Genomic DNA, 23,702 nt, shown 5'->3' with positions numbered 1-23,702 from the left:
TGTGGGGTATTTCTAATATGAAGACCCTTAAAATCCACTTCCAACCTGAACTGGGCCCTGAAAAATTACGATTTTGAAAATCTTGAGAAAAATTGGAAAATTGCTGCGGAACTTTGAAGCCCTCTGGTGTCTTCCAAAAGTAAAAACTTGTCAATTTTTTTATGCAAACACAAAGTAGACATATTGTATATGTGAATCAATATGTAATTTATTTGGAATATCCATTTTCCTTTCAAGCAGAGACTTTCAAAGTTAGAAAAATGCTAAATTTTCATGAAATTTTTAGATTTTTTACCAAGAAAAGATACAAATATCAGTGAAATTTTACCAATAACATAAAGTAGAATATGTCACGAAAAAACAATCTCGGAATCAGAATGATAAGTAAAAGCATTCCAAAGTTATTAATGTTTAAAGTGACAGTGGTCAGATTTTCAAAAAATGCCCAGGTCATGAAGGTGAAAATGGGCTGGGTCATGAAGGGGTTAATCTCCTTGTTCTGTAGTATGAACCAGCTGGCGGATGTAAATAGTGGAAAGGATCAGGGTATGATGGGGGTTGTAGTTCCTCAGCAGCTAATGAACCACGTCAGGAAACACAGAATTAGGCAATGATAGAATGTGCTCAACATGTTGGGACTAAATTAAAACAGTTCAGCCAAAAGGTGGACCCGTCCCCATAGCAACCAGATTACATCTGAGAGTAGAATTCAACAATATCGTTGCTATGGACAACTGCTCTGCTCCCCGTGCACTACATGTACACGTGACCCGAGATGCGCCCGGCTATAGTACTACGGCCACTACGCTTCCCATGTGCGGGAGCAGGCTGCAATAGGTTCTATATAAGCGGGACAACTATGAAAGAACTTTTCCTTTATGCGTTCAGCCTCTACCCTACAGCGTCGCTCTCTAAAACCCTGGGATATTAGGTTTTTGTCCCGCTTCTGTTCGCTTCGTCTCCTGTTTACAGGGAGGAGGGGCCGGAGGAGGCCGAGCTCTCTGCGCATGGCAAACAGTGATTCCAGGCTGAGGAGACAAGAGAAGGAAGGGAGAAGAGCCGGAGAGCTGACACTCAGGTAATGTCACCCTGATACCAGTGCTCTGGGCTCGGCTCCTGGGCTGCCCTCCTGCTGACAGCCATACCCGAGAGCTGCCAGTGGCTGGACACTGCTGTGTATAGTGCTGTGTAGTCTCAGTGCTGTCCACTCTGTGCACTACAGTTAAAGTTGATTAAAAAAGAAAAAAAAAACAGAAAAACAAAACAAAAGCCTACACATAGACTGTAATGGGCCGAGCAGACTGTTGTGACCAGTGTATATGAATAGAAGGGGCAGCATTACTAATGTGTCCTGGGGACAACTCATAGGGGGATCCACAATCCCTCACTGCCTATAATCTTCACTTTATTCATAGATCATTGTGCAGCATCCCAGCTCTTGTGACACTACAACTCCCAGCATGCCTGAGAGCACCTTCACACATATGTACCCCATGTTTACTATACATAGGGAATCATTGTCAGGCCTTGGCCTGTATATGTTGTCATCAGTGGTAAAGATGTAATATGTCTCTTTTATTGTCACCTGACTATGGATGTAGTAATACGTCACTTTTTTATGTCCCTATTATTGCCAGCTTGTGTCAAGCTCTTTCATTCCTCATCATGTGGTCGGTGGCATCCCTGAAATGCATTGATTTCAGTGGAGAGGCCTGATCCTATGCATATTGCTGGGGCAGCTCCCATGATCCCTTGCAGTTACATTTTATTAATCATTAGTTTTTCTTTATTATTTTCTTGTGTTTATCAAACCATATAAGAACCATAATGACATCACGAGGCAGCCATTGTGCAGCACACACTGGTGTAGTGTTAGTGCATCACTACTTTCATGCTGCCGTTTGTCTCCGGCAATGTGAAGTCTGTTATTTTAGGTTCGCAAATAACGGGAGAAAAATTAGTGCTTGCACAAGTTTTTTTCTCCTGCTACTCACTGCTAAAAAAAATAACCATATCATAGTGAATGGGGTCCATAGGGACTCGTTGGGACCCGTCGGGTAACAGGCCCGTTTTCAGGCAAAAAAAAAAGTAATTAGTGATGGGTCCCGACGGCAGTGTGAAAGGAGCCTTAGGTCACCTGAATGTCCCTTTTTTGCCTTAAAGGAGAATTGTGGCATGCATTTTTTAAGTCCCCCTGTGCCCGGGCTGCAAAAACTTAAAAAAACAAACTTTAACTCCACTTCCTACATTTCCCTGTTGTGGAGATGTTGGCGTCCCATTCCTCCGATGCTGCTGGCTTCTTAGGCTTGAAATGTCACAGTGCAGGCAGCGTACTGCTGGCCGCAGCAATGTCCTACCTCGGCCGGTGATAGGCTGAGCGCACTCTTATGTAAGGAGCCCGGGCAGAAGGCGGGGCCCGGCCTCCTTACATGACAGTGTGCTCCGCAGCATCGGAGGAATGGGACGCTGATATCTCCACAATGGGGGAACATATGAAGGCGAGATAAAGATTGTTTTTGCAGCCCAGACACAGGGGGACTTAAAACATTTACGCTACATTTTTCCTTTAACCCCTTAAGGACCCAGGACGTACTAGAACGTCCTGGCACCCTGGGCTTTAAGGACCCAGGACGTACTAGTACGTCCTGGTGTTTCTCCGGTCTCTGCCGCACCCCGGGCAGAGATCGGAAGCGGATGCCTGCTGAAATGCTTCAGCAGGCATCCAGGGCAAACGCCGAGAGGGGCCATGTAGGCCCCCCATGTCGGCGATCGCCGCAAATCGCAAGGGAAATCGCCCTTGCGATCTGCGGCGATACCGGGCTGATCGGGTCTCTGAGACCCGACCGCCCGGTAATTTCGCATGATCCCGGCTGTCACAGACAGCCAGGATCATGCTGAAGACTAGGAGCGAGGTGGCAAGCCTGCCACCTCCTCCGATCCCCTGCGATTCTTCGGAGGGGGCGGTTACTTCCTCCCGTCCTGCCCGGCCCCTGGAAGTCCGGAGAGGACGGGAAGAAGACCGGAGGATGCGGCAGGGGACGGGGGAATGCTGGGGACCGGCCTCGGTACTTACCTCGTCCCTGAAGACCCGGATCCCGGCGGAAGAGACGGCGGCGGCGACAGCTGAGTTCCTCTTCAGCCGCGGTCGGGCCCTTTACAGCAATGCATGTCGCCGTAAAGCGACATGCATTGCTGTAATGGGACCCTGTAAACTACAACTCCCAGCATGCCCAGACAGCCCTTGGCGTCTGGACATGCTGGGAGTTGTAGTTTTGCAACATCTGGAGGTCCACAGTTTGGAGACCACTGTGCCTCTCCAGATGTTGCAAAACTACACATCCTCAGCAGGCCCTTACTGTCCAGGCATGCTGGGAGTTGTAGTTCTGTAACATCTGGCCCTTCAGATGTTGCAGAACTACAACTCCCAGCATGCCTGAACAGTTTTGGCATACTGGGAGTTGTAGTTTTGCAACATCTGGAGGGCTGCAGCTTGGACACCACTACACAGTGGTCCCCAAACTGTTCTCCTCCAGCTGTTACGTAACCACTACTCCCAATATGCCCTTCGGCTGCCTGGGCATGCTGGGAGTTGCGGTTTTGCAACAACTGGAGGCACACGGGTTGGGAAACATTGTCTGTTTCCTAACTCAGTGTTTCCCAACCCGTGTGCCTCCAGCTGTTGCAAAACTATAACTGCCAGCATGCACTGATAGACTGTGCATGCTGGGAGTTGTAGTTTTGTAACAGCTGGAGGTCCCCCCCCCTGTGAATGTGAATGTATCAGGCTGCAAGTTTGCGATGCAGCAAATTTTGTGCGGCAGCTCAAACTCGCAGCGGGAAACTCACTGTAATCCCCCACCCATGTGACTGTACCCTAAAAACACTACACTACACTAAAACAAAATAAAATAAAAAGTAAAAAACACTACATATACACAGCCCCCCGCCCCTCCCCAATAAAAATGAAAAACGTCTAGTACGCCACTGTTTCCAAAATGGAGCCTCCAGCTGTTGCAAAACAACAACTCCCAGTATTGCCGGAAAGCCGTTGACTGTCCAGGCATGCTGGGAGTTTTACAACAGCTGGAGGCACCCTATTTGGGAATCACTGGCGTAGAATACCCCTATGTCCACCCCTATGCAAATCCCTAATTCAGGCCTCAAATGCACATGGCGCTCTCACTTAGGAGCCCTGTCGTATTTCAAGGCAACAGTTTAGGGTCACATATGGGGTATCGCCGTACTCGGGAGAAATTGCCTAACAAATTTTGGGGGGCTTTTTCTCCTTTCACCCCTTATGAAAAGGGGAAGTTGGGGTCTACACCAGCATGTTGGTGTAAAAAAAAAAAAAAAATTTTTACACTAACATGCTGGTGTTGCCCTATACTTTTCATTTTGACAAGAGGTAAAAGGGGAAAAAAGCCCCGCAAAATTTGTAATGCAGTTTCTCCTGACTACGGAGATACCCCATATGTGGGCGCAATGTGCTCTGGGGGCGCACAACAAGGCCCAGAAGGGAGAGTGGACCATGTACATTTGAGGTGATTTGCACAGGGGTGGCTGATTGTTACAGTGGTTTTGACAAACGCAAAAAAAACAAAACCCCACATGTGACCCCATTTCGGAAACTACACCCCTCACGGAATGTAATGAGGGGTGCAGTGAGAATTTACCCCCCCTGGTGTCTGACAGATCTTTGGAACAATGGGCTGTGCAAATAAAAAAAATTGTACAGCCCACTGTTCCAAAGATCTGACAGACACCAGTGGGGGGGTAAATGCTCGCTGTACCTCTTGTTACGTTCCTCAAGGGGTCCAGTTTCCAAAATGGTATGCCATGTGTTTTTTTTTTGCTGTCCTGGCACTATAGGGGCTTCCTAAATGCGACATGCCCCCGAGCAAAATTTGCTCTCAAAAAGCCAAATATGACTCCTTCTCTTCTGAGCATTGTAGTTTGCCCGTAGTGCACTTCAGATCAACTTATGGGGTACCTCCATACTCAGAAGAGATGGGGTTACAAATCTTGAGGGGTATTTTCTGCTATTAACCCTTGCAAAAAATGTGAAATTTGGGGGGAAACACACATTTTAGTGAAAATTATTATTTTATTTTTTTTGCATATGCAAAAGTCGTGAAACACCTGTGGGGTATTAAGGCTCACTTAATTCCTTGTTACGTTCCTCAAGGGGTCTAGTTTTCAAAATGGTATGGCATGTGTTTTTTTTTTTTGCTGTTCTGGCACCATAGGGGCTTCCTAAATGCAACATGCCCCCCAAAAACCATTTCTGAAAAACGTACTCTCCAAAATCCCCTTGTCGCTCCTTCGCTTCTGAGCCCTCTACTGCGCCCGCCGAACACTTTACATAGACATATGAGGTATGTGCTTACTCGAGAGAAATTGGGCTACAAAAACAGGTATAAATTTTCTCCTTTTACCCCTTGTAAAAATTAAAAAATTGGGTCTACAAGAACATGCGAGTGTAAAAAATGAAGGTTGTGAATTTTCTCCTTCACTTTGCTGCTATTCCTGTGAAACACCTAAAGGGTTAAAACGCTGACTGAATGTCATTTTGAATACTTTGGGGGTGCAGTTTTTATAATGGGGTAATTTGTGGGGTATTTCTAATATGAAGACTTTTCAAATCCACTTCAAACCTGAACTGGTCCCTGAAAAATTGTGATTTTGGAAATTTGAAGCCTTCTGGTGTCTTCCAAAAGTAAAAACTCGTCAGTTTTATGATGCAAACATAAAGTAGACATATTGTATATGTGAATAAAATAAAATAAATATTTGGAATATCCATTTTCCTTACAAGCAGAAAGCTTAAAAGTTAGAAAAATGCTAAATTTTCAAATTTTTCATCAAATGTTGGGATTTTTCACCAAGAAAGGATGCAAGTTACCACAAAATTGTCTCGTAATCAGATTGATAACTAAAAGCATCCCAGAATTATTAATGTTTAAAGTGACAGTGGTCAGATGTTCAAAAAATGGCCGGGTCCTAAGGTGTAAAATGGCTGGGTCCTTAAAGGAGTAGTCCAGTGGTGATTCAGTGGTTTACAACTTATCCCCTATCTTAAGGATAGGGGATAAGTTGCAGATCGCGGGGGGTCCGACCCCTGGGGCCCCCCGCGATCTCCTGTACGGAGCCCCGACAGCCCGCGGGAAGGGGGCGTGTCGACCTCCGCACGAAGCCGCGGCCGACACGCCCCCTCAATACAACTCTATGGCAGAGCCGAAGCGCTGCCTTCGGCAATCTCCGGCTCTGCCATTGAGATGTATTGAGGGGGCGTGTCGGCCGCCGCCTCGTGCGGGGGTCGACACCCGCTATCTCGGCGGAGAGCCGGGGCCCCGTACAGAGAGATCGCAGGGGGCCCCAGAGGTCGGACCCCCCGCGATCTCAAACTTATCCCCTATCCTTAGGATAGGGGATAAGTTTTTCACCACTGGACTACCCCTTTAAGGGGTTAATTTCCACTGTATAGAAAAGTGTACTTGAATATACTTTTCCCTACTGAGGCATCCCTCAAAGAAAACATATACTGCTTGACAGAACATATACCTTTGATGGAAGGCACAAATTAGGCTGCATTCACAGTTTGTTACGGACCGGATCTGGTTGGGGATTGGAAAAATCGGGTGCTCCCGTACTCCAGCCTGACCCAGCCCCCATTGAATTCATTTGAAGATAGTGACTACGGTCTGCTAATTTTTGCCCCGTAACCGGTTTTGTGACCGGACTTAAAACCGTGGTATTCTATGTGGTATCTGACTCCGGTTGACTCATTTAAATGAATTAGATGGGGGTCGGGGCCGGCTGGGGTACTGGAGGACCCGGTTTTCCCATCTCCCAGCCGGATCCTGTCCCAGTGTGTAACAAATGTATTGTGAATGCAGCCTTAGTTCGTAATGTGGACTTCCACGGCGTTCACGCTGTCAATAGCTGTGCTGTAACATGAATTTGAAATCCACAATGCAGTAAAAACATATCACTTATGTGACATGGAATTAATTCAGTTAATGCATCTGGTAGTGGGTGATACTTTAGGGTAGGGTCACACATAACGGATCCGCAGCCTATTTTACGCTGCAGATCCGCCAGTGATGCGACCCATTTTTGTGCCTCCATCCGCTACGAGCAGCCACTGCGAGTCACCAAGTCCGCTCACCGGCGGATCTGCAGCGTAAAATACGCTGCAGACTTGTTATGTGTGACCCTACCCTTAAAGATGACCTGTGGTTACTCAGTAAAAAGAAGATAGCTTGGGGGAGGCTGATCTCCTACCTTTTTATAGTTTATTGCTCTGCCCCCCCACTCCTGAGATAAAGCGTCTTGTATCCAGTCTTGTGATCTATGTAAACCATCAAGGCAGTGGGCATGTGATTATAATATGGGCTGTGTTTAGTGTGGTTGCTGTAACGGGGGTGTGAATATTTAATGTCCGGGGGGCGTGTAATAGGTGTTAGCCACGCTTAGGGAACATGATCTTGTGAGAGCGTGGCTATGGCTAAATATACTCATCCAGACATTAAATGTCCACCTTCTCCGTTACAGTAACCGCACTGAACACAGCCCGTATACCGATCCTTTTTTCAAGTACTTACTGATACTAATTTTATGTACTTTTTTAATGTCATGTGGCTCTAGACTTTGTGAATCCTTAAGTGAAAGTTGAACATGAGGCCCTCACTGACACTCATAAGAAAAGGGAATCTGTTCTACAATGACAATGATAATTACCGGTCCCTGCAATCCCGGTTCTTCATACGTGAAAATGACCTTCAGGGTGTATGGGGGCTGTTCCCAAGCTCCCTGGTCATGGTGATGTCCACCCAGCTTCTTCCTATTAACACCTCCTCCCACCTACTGAGCTTTTAAAAAGTAGAGCTCCATTCTGTAGCAGAGAAGGCTCCGCACAGGGAAGGAGGTGTTAATAGGAAGATGCTGGGTGGACGTCACCATACACCCTCCAGGTCCTTTTCACGTGCGAAGAACCATGAATTGCAGGAGTCTGTACCAACAGGTTAGTGCAGGTGATACTGATGACAGATTATCTCCAGTCCCCATTAGTAAGGTATAGAATTCCCCTATCCTCCTATATTAGGTAGAGGCCCACAATAGTTAGGTTAGGGATTCCCCCCATTAGATAGAAGCCCAGAGTAGTTGGGTATGGAATCCTCCCTATTAGGTCGAAGCCTCCTGTAGTTAGGTAGTCAAGTAGGAAACCTCCTGTTAGTTAGATGCCCCCATTAAGTGATTTTCCCCAATAAGTCCCCTCCCAAAAAAATATAAAAAATCACTCGCCTCCCCTTCACTTCTGTGCTTGAGGCTTCTGCTTCCTCCCCCTCTATTAGTGGTGCAGGACCATCTCCTTCGCTTCATTATCCAGAGTGGTGCAGGACCTGCTGGCACAATGGAAATGATGAAGGATGATGGAGCCACAGCACAGTAATGGAGAAGAGGGGAAGGAGATTTTTATTATTTTTATGGTCTGTCGATATCAGGGACATTTGCACTCGTGCAAATGTCCGTTATCGGCACCAATAGCAGTATATGTATTGGGACATCCAGAATAAAAAGGTGTGTGATCAGCCCCCCTCCCCCAAGCTATCTAACACTAACTCTTTATTTTTATTTTTTTAAGTGATCACATGACCTACTTTAACAGGCTGCCAATCCTAGGTAAAAATCTGATGGTTTAACTTGTATTTCTGCTGAGATTCCAGGTAAAATCCATTGTGTAAATGTACTCTAACTTTCTACAGGGCAGCCATATCTAAGAAGTATCCCTACTGTTAACAGGTGTGTTATTTATGTGTCTAAAAAGATAGGAAGAAATACCTCAGGTAGTATTAATGTATATGTGTACAGTACACCAAATCTGCCTTTGAGGATATCATTATTACACTGGTCCCTACATTGGGTTTATATACCTGTTGGGATATTTGTACTGAAGTGGCTTCTCAGTAGATCTTAGTAATGTTTTTATGTAAAAAAAAAAAATGCCCTTGTTTTCAGATACAGTATAGTACAGTATAGACTGTAGAAATGTCTATTACATTGTACCATATCCTGTTGATTTCTGTTCGGTGCTTCTGGTGTCATGTTGGGTCACGCAGACTGTAAGATGTGATAATGGGATTTGGATTAAGGAGTGGGCCTTCGAGTAAAGTGCTGGGAAATATGTCACTCAGGTAACACCTACAAGTTTCCAGTGTAGAAGAAAACATATGACTGCTTTTTATGTCCTCTGCTTGGTACATAGCTACAGGAATCTGGAGAATTTATGGAGACATTTCTTGCATTGGTTTGTAAACTGCAAGGGAAAAAGAGGTCAAGATCAAGATGAGGTGGTAATTTCCAGTTATGCTGGAGGATGTTGCAGGCAGCAGAATGTTCTCCACGGTGTCTCCAGGCTGTCACGTCTGTCACATGTGCTCAGTGTGAACCTGCTTTCATCTGTGAAGAGCACAGAGCGCCAGTGGGGAATTTGCCAATCTTGGTGTTCTCTGGCAAATGCCAAACGTCCTGCATGGTGTTGGGCTGTAAGCACAACCCCCACCTGTGGATGTCGGGCCCTCATACCACCCTCATGGAGTCTGTTTGTGACCGTTTGAGTGGACACATGCACATTTGTGGCCTGCTGGAGGTCATTCTGCAGGGCTCTGGCAGTGTTTCTCCTTGCACAAAGGCGGAGGTAGCGGTCCTGCTGCTGGGTTGTTGCCCTCCTACGGCCTCCTCCACATCTCCTGATGTACTGGCCTGTCTCCTGGTAGCGCTTCCATGCTCTGGACACTAGGCTGACAGACACAGCAAACCTTCTTGATACAGCTCGCATTGATGTGCCATCCTGAATAAGCTTCACTACCACAGCCACTTGTGTGGGTTGTAGACTGCGTCTCATGCTACCACTAGAGTGAAAGCACCACCAGCATTCAAAAGTGACCAAGACATCAGCCAGGAAGCATAGGAGTGGTGAGAAGTGGTCTGTGGTCACCACCTGCAGAACCACTCCTTTATTGGGGGTTTCTTGCTAATTGCCTATAATTTCCACCTGTTGTCTGTTCCATTTGCACAACAGTATGTGAAATTGATTGTCAATCAGTGTTGCTTCCTGAGTGAACAGTGTGAGTTCACAGAACTGTGATTGACTTACTGTCACATTGTGTTGTTTAAGTGTTCCCATTATTATTATAATTTTTAGAGGCAGTGTATAAGAGGCAATAGTGGAATCAGTGATATCCTTACAAAGAACAATACATCCAATACATCCTGAATAAGGCAAGCCCTTGTATGGGTAAGCAGATAGAAAATAAACAGACTTATGGCTTTTAAAATGTTAAAGGGGTACTCCGGCCCTGAAACATCTTATCCCCTATCCAAAGGATAGGGGATAAGATGTCTCACCGTGGGGGGCATCACGCCCCCTCCCATAGACTTGCTTAGCGGGGGGTGACGTCACACGGGTGCGGAGTTGTGACATCACCATACTCCGTCCCCGTGGTCGCCACCCGGCTGTTTGTGAGCTTGCACCGTGGCGTTCAGCTCAAACAGGTGGGTGGCGAACACAAGATTGCGGGGGTCTCTAGCGGCGGGACCCCCACGGTGAAACATCTTATCCCCTATCATTTGCATAGGGGATAAGATGTTTCAGGGCCGGAGTACCCCTTTAAGTAGAAAATATGAAACTGCAAAAATGAAAATTTGGTTTGTCCTCAAGGGGTTACAAGGTCACCTATTAAAAGTTTTATGGTCTTCATCGCATACTTGAAAGTAACAATAGGCGGGCAACTTTCTGCCTCACCTGGGTGGCATATGCCTCTTTAAAAAGGAATCTCTGGAGGACCCAATAGATGAACTATTATTGAAAAGACTTTTATGGCAAATATCATGTTAAGAAAACATGTTTTTAGTGGAAATAGTTTTGTTTAGCTTATACGGCATCAGCTTTAGTTTTTTTCCTATTGTTTTTTTTATTACAGTTCTTATTGACAAAGCATTGTGTAATCTTGGCAATTACAAATACTGGATCATCCCTAAGGGTTCATACGCTCAGTTAGTTTATAGCTGTCTGTCTGCTGCCTTTATCCTGTAGTAAACATATGACGTGGCGCCTGCAATGAGAATTGTTGATTTTTTTTTTTTTTTACTTTGCTATAAACATAAACTGGGATGTGTACATTGGGTATGGGTGTTGGTGACAAAAAGCAGCTGTAGTCTTTTGCTTTGGTTTCATCATAGAGGACCCCTGTTGTCTTGATAGGTCCCAGCATGTGGTCGGTAATGATCTAACATTTATCACTTTTAAGTACTATATTAGTGGGGTCAAACTAGTTATTATTAGGATGCAGCTACTGACTACACAAGTCCATGTGGCTCAGTAACAGAGGCATTTGTGGCAGTCTGTATTCTGTTAAGATATTTTCATGTTTTGGTTTGTTAAGTATACTTTTTTAATACCTTTGTTTTACACTTTTCATAATTATTTGTTTTGGGATTTTTTATTGGCCAGATGTATAATGAATGTTTAGGATCCACATTTCGTTCACAATAACCATTATTTGGCTTGGAGAAAGGAATATCATCTTGAGCATTGACAAATGAATATCAAATAGATAAGACCTATCATGTTCTCTTTTTCAATTCACATTCAGTAGAGCCACTGTCCAGCTGTCTTTTGTACATAGGAATAAATAATACACCCCCCCCCCCCCCTCCGTATTCCTCTCTGCTTCCTCTATCTTAAATATCTTCTGTCTGGCACATGGGGATTTTTTATTTGATCTGTTTTGCATCTATTAGGGACCATTGTTTGTTTAGTGTAATGTCCTTTACATTCCTTGTAGAATTCTATTGAATACATTTTAAAACCATGTAGAATACATTACAGACAACCTTCATTATATACACTGATGAACCAGAACATTAACCCCTTAAAGACGCAGGGTTTTTGCATTTTCATTTTTTCCTCATTACCTTCTAAAAATCATAACTCTTTCAATTTTGCACCAACAATTCCCTATTATGGCTTATTTTTTGCGCCACCAATTCTACTTTGCAGTGACATTGTCATTTTACCAAAAAATCCACGACAAAATGGAAAAAAAATTCATTGTGCGACAAAATTGAAGAAAAAATGCCATTTTGTAAATTTTGGGGGCTTCCGTTTCTACGCAGTGCATTTTTGGGTAAAAATGACACCTTATCTTTCTGTAGGTCCATACGGTTAAAATGATACCCTACTTGATTTTGTAGTACTTCTAAAAACAAATCATAACTACATGCAGGAAAATGTATACATTTATAATTGTCATCTTCTTACCCCTATAACTTTTTTATTTTTCCACAAATGGGCCGGTATGAGGGCCCATTTTTTTGGGCCGTGATCTGAAATTTTTATCGGTATCATTTTTGTATTGATCGCTTTTTATTCATTTTTTCATGATATAAAAAGTGTTCAAAAATAACTATTTTGGACTTGGGAAGCTGAGGTGCCAGGAAGCTTTTACTTTCATTTTAGACGCGGCGATCAACTTTGAACGCGGCATCTAAAGGGGAAATAGCACACGGCACAACTATCGGCTTTCATTAGCTGCCGGGACCGACCCGGTATGACGCGGGGTATGCCCTGGGTCCTTAACCACTTAAGGACATAGGACGTTCTCTAACGTCCCCACTACCTGGGCTTTAATGCCCAAGGACGTTAGAGAACGTCCTGTTGTATTTCTGGTCTCTGCCGCTCGCCGGACAGAGATCGGAAGCGGATGCCTGCTGAAATCCTTCAGCAGGCATCCAGGGCAAACGCTGAGGGGGGCCATGCAAATCGCCCTTGCCATCTGCGGCGATACCGGGCTGATCGGGTCTCTTGGACCCGATCGCCCGGTAATTTTGCATGATCCCGGCTGTCACAGACAGCCAGGACCATGCTGGAGCCTAGGAGCGAGGTGGCAAGCCTGCCACCTCCTCTGATCCCCTGCCATCCGTCGGTTAACTAACCGACCAATCGCAGGGGCGGGGCGGTTACTTCCTCCCGCCCTGCCCGGCCCCTTGAAGTCCGGAGAGGACGGGAGGAACACCGGAGGACGCGGCGGGGGACGGGGGAGTGCTGGGGCCCGGCCCCGGTACTTACCTCGTCCCTGAAGACCCGGATCCCGGCGACGGAGACGGCGGCAGCGGCGAAAGGTGAGTTGATCTTCAGCCGCGGTCGGGCCCTTTACAGCAATGCACGTCGCCGTAAAGCGACATGCATTGCTGTAATGGGACCCTGTAAACTACAACTCCCAGCATGCCCAGACAGCCCTTGGCATCTGGGCATGCTGGGAGTTGCAGTTTTGCAACATCTGGAGGTCCACAGTTTGGAGACCACTGTGCCCTTCCAGATGTTGCAAAACTACACATCCTCAGCATGCCCTTACTGTCCAGGCATGCTGGGAGTTGTAGTTCTGTGGCCCTTCAGATGTTGCAGAACTACAACTCCCAGCATGCCTGGACAGTTTTGGCATACTGAGAGTTGTAGTTTTGCAACATCTGGAAGGGCACAGATTGGGAACCACTGTATTAGTGGTCTGCAAACTGTAGTCCTCCAGATGTTGCAAAACTACAACTCCAAGCATGCTAGGAGTTGTAGTTCGGCAACATCTGGCTCTAAAGATGTTGCCGAACTACTACTCCCAGCATGCCTGAGAATGCTGAGAGTTGTGGTTTTGGAACAACTGAAGGCACACTGGTTGGGAAACATTGTCTGTTTCCTAACTCAGTGTTTCCCAACCCGTGTGCCTCCAGCTGTTGCAAAACTATAACTACCAGCATGCACTGATAAACTGTGCATGCTGGGAGTTGTAGTTTTGCAACAGCTGGAGGTCCCCCCCCCCCCCTGTGAATGTACAGGGTACATTCACATGGGCAGGGGGCTTACAGTGAGTATCAGGCTGCAAGTTTGTGATGCAGCAAATTTTGCGCGGCAGCGGGAAACTCGCAGCGGGAAACTCGCTGTAATCCCCCGCCCGTGTGACTGTACCCTAAAAACACTACACTACACTAACACAAAATAAAATAAAAAGTAAAAAACACTACATATACACATACCCCTACACAGCCCTGCTCCCCTCCCCAATAAAAATGAAAAACGTCTGGTACGCCACTGTTTCCAAAACGGAGCCTCCAGCTGTTGCAAAACAACAACTCCCAGTATTGCCGGACAGCCGTTGACTGTCAAAGCATGCTGGGAGTTTTGCAACAGCTGGAGGCACCCTGTTTGGGAATCACTGGCGTAGAATACCCCTATGTCCACCCCTATGCAAATCCCTAATTCAGGCCTCAAATGCGCATGGCGCTCTCACTTTGGAGCCCTGTCGTATTTCAGGGCAACAGTTTAGGGCCACATATGGGGTATCGCCGTACTCGGGAGAAATTGCCTAACACATTTTGGGGGGCTTTTTCTCCTTTAACCCCTTATGAAAAGGTGAAGTTGGGGTCTACAACAGCATGTTAGTGTAAAAAAATACATTTTTTACACTAACACGCTGGTGTTGCCCTATACTGTTCATTTTGACAAGAAATTAAAAGGGGAAAAAAGCCCCCCCAAAATTTGTAATGCAACTTCTCCCGACTACGGAGATACCCCATAAGTGGGCGCAAAGTGCTCTGGGGGCGCACAATAAGGCCCAGAAGGGAGAGTGCACCATGTACATTTGAGGTGATTTGCACAGGGGTGGCTGATTGTTACAGCGGTTTTGACAAACGCAAAAAAAAAAAAAAAAACACGTGACCCCATTTTGGAAACTACACCCCTCACAGAACGTAATAAGGGGTGCAGTGAGAATTTACACCCCACCGGTGTCTGACAGATCTTTGGAACAGTGGGCTGTGCAAATTAAACATTTTGTACAGCCCACTGTTCCAAAGATCTGACAGACACCAGTGGGGGGTAAATGCTCACTGTACCCCTTGTTACGTTCCTCAAGGGGTCTAGTTTCCAAAATGGTATGCCATGTGGGGGTTATTTTGCTGTCCTGGCACCATAGGGGCTTCCTAAATGCAACATGCCCCCCGAGCAAAATTTGCCCTCCAAAAGCAAAATATGACTCCTTCTCTTCTGAGCATTGTAGTTAGCCGGTAGTGCACTTCAGGTCCACTTATGGGGTAGCTTCATACTCGGAAGAGATGGGGTTACAAATTTTGGGGGGTCTTTTCTGCTATTAACCCTTGCAAAAATGTGAAATTTTGGGGGGAAACACACATTTTAGTGAAATTTATTTATTTTTTTTACAAAAAGTCGTGAAACCCCTGTGGGGTATTAAGGCTCACTTTATTCCTTGTTACGTTCCTCAAGGGGTCTAATTTCCAAAATGGTATGCCATGTGAGGGTTTTTTGCTGTTGTGTGACCATAGGGGCTTCCTAAATGCGACATGCCCCCCGACCAAAATTTTCTTTCCAAAAGCCAAATATGACTCCTTCTCTTCTTAGCATTGTAGTTCGCCCGTAGTGCATTTCAGGTCCACTTATGGGGTACCTTCATACTCAGAAGAGATGGGGTTACAAATTTTGGGGGGTATTTTCTGCTATTAACCCTTGCAAAAATGTGAAATTTGGGGGGAAACACACATTTTAGTGAAAATAAATATATATTTTTTTACATATGCAAAAGTCGTGAAACACCTCTGGGGTATTAAGGTTCACTCTACCCCTTGTTACGTTCCCCAAGGGGTCTAGTTTCTAAAATGGTATGCCATGTGGGGATTTTTTTGCTGTTCTGGTACCATAGGGGCTTCCTAAATGCAACATGCCCCCCAAAAACCATTTCAGAAAAACATACTCTCCAAAATCCCCTTGTCGCTCCTTCCCTTCTGAGCCCTCTAATGCGCCCGCCGAACACTTTACTTGGACATATGGGGTATGTGCTTACTCGAGAGAAATTGGGCTACAAATATAAGTATAAATTTTCTCCTTCTACCCCTTGTAAAAATAAAAAAATTGGGTCTACAAGAACATGCGAGTGTAAAAAATGAAGATTGTGAATTTTCTCCTTCACTTTGCTGCTATTCCTGTGAAACACCTAAAGGGTTAAAATGCTGACTGAATGTCATTTTGAATACTTTGGGGGGTGCAGTTTTTATAATGGGGTCATTTGTGGGGTATTTCTAATATGAAGACCCTTCAAATCCGCTTCACACCTGAACTGGTCCCTGAAAAATAGTGAGTTTGAAATTGGAAAATTGCTGCTGAACTTTGAAGCCCTCTGGTGTCTTCCAAAAGTAAAATCACGTCAATTTTATGATGCAAACATAAAGTGGACATATTGTATTTGTGAATAAAAACTTTTTTTTATTTGGAATATCCATTTTCCTTACTAGCAGAGAGCTTCAAAGTTAGAAAAATGCAAAATTATCAATTTTTTCATCAAATTTTGGAATTTTTCACTAAGAAACAATGCAAGTATCGACAAAATTTTACCAGTAACATAAAGTAGAATATGTCACGAAAAAACAATCTCGGAATCAGAATGATAGGTATAAGCATCCCAGAGTTATTAATGTTTAAAGTGACAGTGGTCAGATGTTCAAAAAACGCTCCGGTCCTAAGGTGTAAAATGGCCTGGTCCTTAAGGGGTTAAAGGGGTACTACCGTGCTGACCACTTATCCCCTATCTAAAGGATAGGGCATAAGTTGCCTGATCGCGCTGGGTCCCGCCACTGGGGACCCCCGCGATCTCGCACCCAGCACCCCGCTCTCATCAGGCCCCGGAGCGAACATCACTCCGGGTCTGATGACTGCCGATCACAGGGCCGGAGTATAGTGACGTCATGATGTCATGACGGCTGTCACGCCCCTTCCCATAGACTTACATTGAGAGGGCGGGGTGTGACGTTATGAGGGGGCGGGGCTATGACATCACGAGCTATCTGCTCCAGCGGAGTACCCCTTTAAATTTTGTAGTGCACACTGTGCAGCAGAATCACATTGATAGCAATAGGACTCTGCTGCATCACCATTTTCAAGCGGAAAATCCATAATGTTTATGGGCCCTTACTCTATGTATCTGACTTTCATGGCTTTTTGGGTCTTGTCAAATTTCTTGACAAAGAATACATATTTTATAGTATTAAATAGATATGATACAAACTTTTTTTTTTTTTTTTTACTTTACTGTGAAATCATGGTTTTACTGTTGGAGTTTGGCGCATTGGCCTATGCTGCACGTTGTATCCCTGACAAAACAATTGTTGTGTTAGATAGATGAACAAAGTTTGTCTTGTAAATTTAACTGTGGGCAATATATACAATATTAATACAATATACACAAATCAATTGTCTGTCAAGTGCAATGCAAGAAGAGGTCAATGAAAATTATTTTTGGCACGCTGGCACAAATGGGAATCCGACAGGTGTGGACTAATTTTATCATGAGTTGTGAGTAGCTGGCACTTAACGTATGCTGTCCTAGAATGTTACCAAATGTATAGCTTCAAGGCCAGTGTTGGAAAGACAGAAACAGAATTGTCCAGGTTGTGAATAATGCACCGTACAGTTTATTTACATTTCTTTTATTATTTATTCAGCCACTTGCCAAGGTGTGTTAAATGACTTCTGTTAAACGTATTCACCAGCATAAGCTCCTGACTTACACACTAAAGGATGGCATACAGTGGAATTTGTCGTCATAGGTTCCTGTTGTTTAAAAATCTATATCTATCTATCTATCTATATCTATATCTATATCTATATCTATATCTATATCTATATCTATATATATATATATATATATATATATATATATATATACTCAATGGGTGATTTTTATCAAAGCTGTCTATGTCCCGCATCAATATAGACCAAACTACAGATGGTTAGGCTGGTCTATTGTGCGCCTAATTTATCAAAAGGCGCACAGCTCTTGATAAATTCTGTGCACAGACTTTGAGATCTATGCTTTAGACTGTATTTAAACCATCTCCAACATGGTCTGACATTTCCGCGTACTTTCAGTTGATGCGACTTGTCGCTGAAAAGTCTCTTTTGATAAATTCAGCTCCAATGCATTTTCATCTAAAAATAGACTAGAATGCATTATGTTCTAAAAATCTTCTAGAGCAAAAGTCACAAAAAAGTCGAACGTGTGTAGACTGCGACTTTCTGTGCGACAAATTTAGACAGGAAAAAAACAGTGTAAATCCTTTGATAAATCTCCCCCAATGTGTATGTGTGTGTGTGTGCATGTTCCAGGATCACTTCCAAACGGCTAAAGATATTAACATCAAACTGGGCACACGTGTTACTTATATGTCAACAACAAACATAGGATAGGGGATTTAACCCTTATTCACCCCCATTTGGCAGGGTTGGGGTTTTTGTTAACCTGTTGGGGACGAAGGGCGTATGCATACGCCCTTGCGTCCTGGTACTTAAGGACAAAGGGCGTATCCATACGCCCGTGGGAATTTCGGTCCCCGACGCGCGCCGGGCGGGGACCGGGCCGGGGTGACTGCTGATATCTATCAGCAGGCACCCCGTGCAAATGCCCAGGGGGGTCATTAGACCCCCCCCCCATGTCGGCGATCGGCGCAAATCGCAAGTGAATTCACACTTGCGATTTGTGCCGATTCAGGGTCATTACGGGTCTATGGTGACCCGGTGACCCGGAATAGAAGGGGGATCGCGGGTGTCTAAGACACCCACGATCCCCCTAAAGCGATAGGAGTGAGGTGGCATGGGTGCCACCCCTCCTATCCCTGCTATTGGTGGTCTAGACGCGACCACCAATAGCAGATCAGGGGCGGAGGGGTTTACTTTCGTTTTCCCTGTCCTCCCACAATAGGCGGGGCGGAACGGGGAAAACGAAGAGGGCCGGGCGCCGACGTCCACTTACCCCTCCGGAGGCAGCGGAGCGATGGGGATCGGCGGGCGGCGACGGAGATCTGCGGCGGCGTGCGGCAGAAGAGGACGGCTCCCGGATGCGACGGAAGCCGGTGAGTAGTTGCATAGCAACATCTAGAGGGCTACAGTCTGAGACCACTATAGTGGTCTCTAGACTGTAGCCCTCCAGATGTTGCAAAACTACAACTCCCAGCATGCCCAGACAGCTGTTTGCTGTGTGGGCATGCTGGAATTTGTAGTTTTGCAACAGCTGGAGGTCTGCAGTTTAGAGACCACTGCACAGTGATCTCTATACTGCCCTCTAGATCTTGCAAAACTACAACTCCTAGCATGCCCAGTGTTTCCAAAACGGAGCCTCCAGCTGTTGCAAAACAACTCCCAGCATTTCCGGACAGCCACTGACTGTCCAGGCATGCTGGGAGTTTAGCAACAGCTGGAGGTACTCTGTTTGGGAATCGCTGGTGTAGAATACCCCTATGTCCACCCCTATGCAATCCCTAATTTAGTCCTCAAATGCGCATGGTGCTCTCTCACTTTGGAGCCCTGTCGTATTTCAAGGAAACAGTTTAGGGCCACATATGGGGTATCGCCGTACTCAGGAGAAATTGCCTAACAAATTTTGGGGGTCTTGTTCTCCTTTTACCCCTTATAAAAAGAAAAAGTTGGGGTCTACACCAGCCTGTTAGTGTAAAAAAAAAAATTTTTTTTACACTAACATGCTGGTGTTGCCCTTTACTTTTTATTTTCACAAGAGGTAAAAGGAAAAAAAGACCCCCAAAATTTGTAACGCAATTTCTCCTGAGTACGGAAATACCCCATATGTGGGCGTAAAATGCTCTGCAGACGCACAACAAGGCTCAGGAGTGAGAGTTCACTATGTACATTTGAGGCCGAAATTGGTGATTTGCACAGGGGGGGCTGATTTTACAGCAGTTCTGACATAAACCCAAAAATAAATAAAAATAAATACCCACATGTGATCCCATTTTGGAAGCTACACCCCTCACGGAGTGTAACAAGGGGTGCAGTGAGCATTTACGCCCCACAAGTGTCTGACAGATTTTTGGAACAGTGGTCCTTGAAAATGAAAAATGTAATTTTTTTGTTTGCACAGCCCACTGTTCCAAAGATCTGTCAAACGCCAGTAGGGTGTAAATGCTCACTGTACCCCTTATTACATTCCGTGAGGGGTGTAGTTTCCAAAATGGGGTCCACTGTTCTGGCACCACGGGGGCTTTGTAAATGCACATGGCCCCCGACTTCCATTCCAAACAAATTATCTCTCTAAAAGCTCAATGGCGCTCCTTCTCTTCTGAGCATTGTAGTTCGCTCGCAGTGCACTTGACGTCCAAACATGGGGTATTTCCATGGGGTTACAAATTTTGAGGGGCATTTTCTCCTATTACCCTTTGTAAAAAAAGTAAAATTTGGGGAAAAACCAGCATTTTAGTGGAAATTTTTTTTTTTCATTTACACATCCGACTTTAACAAAAAGTTGTCAAACACCCGTGGGGTGTTAAGGCTCACCGTGCCCCTTGTTACGTTCCTTGAGGGGTGTCGTTTCCATAATAGTGTGCGATGTGGTTTTTTTGCTGTCCTGGCACCATAGGGGCTTCCTAAATGGGACATGCCCCCCAAAAACCATTTCAGAAAAACTGACTCTCCTAAATCCCATTGTTGCTCCTTCCCTTCTGAGCCCTCTAGTGCACCCACCGAACACTTGACATACACATATGAGATATTTTCTTACTCGAGAGAAATTGGGTTACAAATTTTGAGAGGATTTTTTTCCTTTTACCCCTTGTAAAAATTCAGAAACTGGGTCTACAAGAACATGCGAGTGTAAAAAAAAATGAAGATTTTGAAATTTCTCCTTCACTTTGCTGCTATTCCTGTGAAACACCTAAAGGGTTAACACACTGACTGAATATCATTTTGAATACTTTAAGGGGTGCAGTTTTTATAATGGGGTCATTTATGGGGTACTTCTAACCAGAAGACCCTTCAAATCCACTTCAAACCTGAACTGGTCCCTGAAAAATTCAGATTTTGAAAATTTTGCGAAAAATTGGAAAATTGTTGCTGAACTTTGAAGCCCTCTGGTGTCTTCCAAAAGTAAAAACTCATCAATTTTATGATGCAAACATAAAGTAGACATATTGTATATGTGAATCAATATATAATTTTGCAGAAATCTTCAAATTTTTCATGAAATTTTAGAATTTTTCACCAAGAAAGTATCGCCGAAAATTTATCACAAGCATAAAGTAGAATGTCACGAAAAAACAATCTCGGAATCAAATTTATAAGTAAAAGCATCCCAGAGTTATTAATGCTTAAAGTGACAGTGGTCAGATTTGCAAAAAATGCTCCCGTCCTTAGGGTCATAATGGGCTCCGTCCCCAAGGGGTTAAAAGTCCCATACAAGTCTATGGGAAATATGTTTCTGCATAACTTCCAAACGGCTGGAGATATTTCGATAATACTTAGTCACATGTTACTTATGTCCACTTAAAATATAATATAGTTAATTTAACCCTTAACTACCCCCACTTGTGAGGGTTAGGGTTTTTGTTTCAAGTCCCATGCAAATATATGGGACTTCCGTTACCTTACTCCACAAGCTCTGCATCTCCTGGTGAATGTGTCGGTCCGGCTTGCAAGCCACACCCAATCTCACAAAGAAATGCCCACTGTTTAAACTCCACCCCTTTTCTTATCTATCCTTTTTGTGCACCGGTTTGGCTTGCAAATCACTCCCATTCCCGCAAAGCCACTTTTTCAGTTTTATTTTTCAGCTTACAATATCTTAATCACAAATCAGTCCCACCTGAGGATGGCATATGAGGACGGGATATGGGGTTTGGATATAAAGTCAAAATCTTCCTCCTTTTGTTGATTTTCCTCCCCAACAAGGATTAGGAAGGCAACGACGGGTACTCAGCTAGTTAATAATAATAATAAAAAATATATATTGCACAATATTAAACAATTTTTATTTTTCCCGGATGCCTTTGTACAGAATAGCACACTCCTTTGTGCAATTCTGTACAGCAAATAAACTAAAAAAATTCTTCTTATATTCCATTGCCTGAGGCCATAATCTTATAGATTCACATATTCCAGGAACTTTCTGGGCATATACAGTAAATGTACACTACTAAAACACAGTGTGAAAGAGTTGGTAGCATAGTGTTTTTATTTAGATGCTTAATACTTCTAAAATCCTTATAAAAACTACATTTTTAATTCTAGAAAACGTTTACTTCTGTTATCCTCTTATTTCACATGCTGAGATGTGTGATATTTAGTACATGACGCTACCGTAATTGTAGTAAATGTGGCTATGTCCTCGCTCGTTGCCCTTGTTCAGTCTGAAGTATTTCAGAAATCTAGTACTTTGAATACATACACTTGGAACTACGTGATCTCACATAAGTGAGTTCACCCCTCACATTTTTGTAAATATTTTATTATAAATGTAAAGTAGTGCACAGCCTATATATATTAGTGTAAAAGAAGTCAACACAGTCATTAATGTCTAAATCTAATACCTAAAAGTGTTTAAAATGTGAGCGGAATAATACTTAGTTACGTGAGATACTGCATATATTGAAAAATAGAAAATGTATAATAAGCTATTTTATATAGTGGAACGTTCTGAAGCCTTTGCATTTACAGTAGGGTCATGTGGCAAGTATGGAGCGTATTTTACACCATGTAAAATTTGCTGCACAGTGGGAAATATGCAGCATATTCTGCTATGAACAGATACACAGGGAGATTTATCAAAACCTGTCCAGAGGAAAAGATGCTCAGTTGCCCATAGCAACCAATCAGATCGCTTCTTTCATTTTTAACAAAGCCTCTGCAAAATGAAAGAAGCGATCTGATTGGTTGCTATAGGCAACTTTTCCTTTGCACAGGTTTTGATAAATCTCCCCAACAGAACTACCCGCGGCAGCCCTGTGTGTGCAGTAATGTTTAGAAGCCAGCCCAGAGCGCCAATGTGACTGTGACATGCCGACCCTCCTCCAAGCTTTACTTCATGCTGACCGTGGGCTGGGCAGCATGAAAATGATGACATGTGCCCTTTAGGTATTTGGCCTCCTAACTTGTTGGCCCCTGTGTATGTTTTGGGCTAGGGTTCCATGGTAATTCACATGGCATCTAATGTAATTTTGTAATTGTGACTGTGAGACAGTTGTTTCCAATATCCAAAATGTGCAAGTCGCACATGTCTTTGCCAACATTGACTTCAATTCAAGTCATGGGCAACCGTGACCTGCTTGCAACTTCTCTGTAATTTAATTTTATACAGGCAAACTATAACCAAGACACACAACAGCAAACTGCAGACAAATCACACAAATATTTTTGTTGCGAGACTTAGATGCAATTTGCTGTTTCCCTAGACTTGGTTGTGGGGGCCTGATATAAGTCTCTGCACAGTACTGCTGTATTTTTTAGCGCTATGTAAGCCAGCTATACTATAAAGTGACCCCTCGACCTACGATGGCCCCGACATACGATAATTTCAACATGAGATGGCCTCTCAGAGGCCATCGTATGTTGAAGGCAGCATCAACATACAATGCTTTTGTATGTCGGGGCCATTGCATAAACGGCTATCCGGCAGCGCAGACTGCTTCAGCTGCCACCGGATACCCGTTTACAGTGCCCCGTGCGGTCCGCTGACGATCACTCACCTGTCCTCAGGGCTCCAGCGCGTCCTCTTCAGGATCCTCCTGCATCGTCGGCTCTCTCCATCGACGTCATCACGTCGCTGCACACGCCGTCCCGCCATCCAATAGGTGCGGCATGCATA

General features: G+C 44.4%; 1 protein-coding gene across 4 annotated transcripts in view; it reads left to right on the top strand.

The window, feature by feature from the left end:
• The first annotated feature begins 848 nt into the window (after nucleotides 1-848).
• Nucleotides 849-23,702, top strand: part of MRTFB (myocardin related transcription factor B) — a 389,460-nt gene continuing 366,606 nt past the window's right edge. For 2 of the 4 annotated variants that reach the window (XM_056536176.1, XM_056536174.1), the window contains exon 1: nucleotides 852-1,078. The gene's annotated coding sequence lies outside the window, so the exon portion shown is untranslated. Of the gene's footprint in view, nucleotides 1,079-23,702 lie in introns of all 4 variants that reach the window. The other 2 variants (XM_056536177.1, XM_056536178.1) reach the window with 2 other exon arrangements.

Source organism: Hyla sarda, chromosome 8 (assembly GCF_029499605.1).
Source record: "Hyla sarda isolate aHylSar1 chromosome 8, aHylSar1.hap1, whole genome shotgun sequence".
NCBI lineage: Eukaryota > Metazoa > Chordata > Amphibia > Anura > Hylidae > Hyla > Hyla sarda.
The sequence above is the reverse complement of the archived record's forward strand: the minus strand, read 5'-3'. Positions and strand labels throughout refer to the sequence as shown.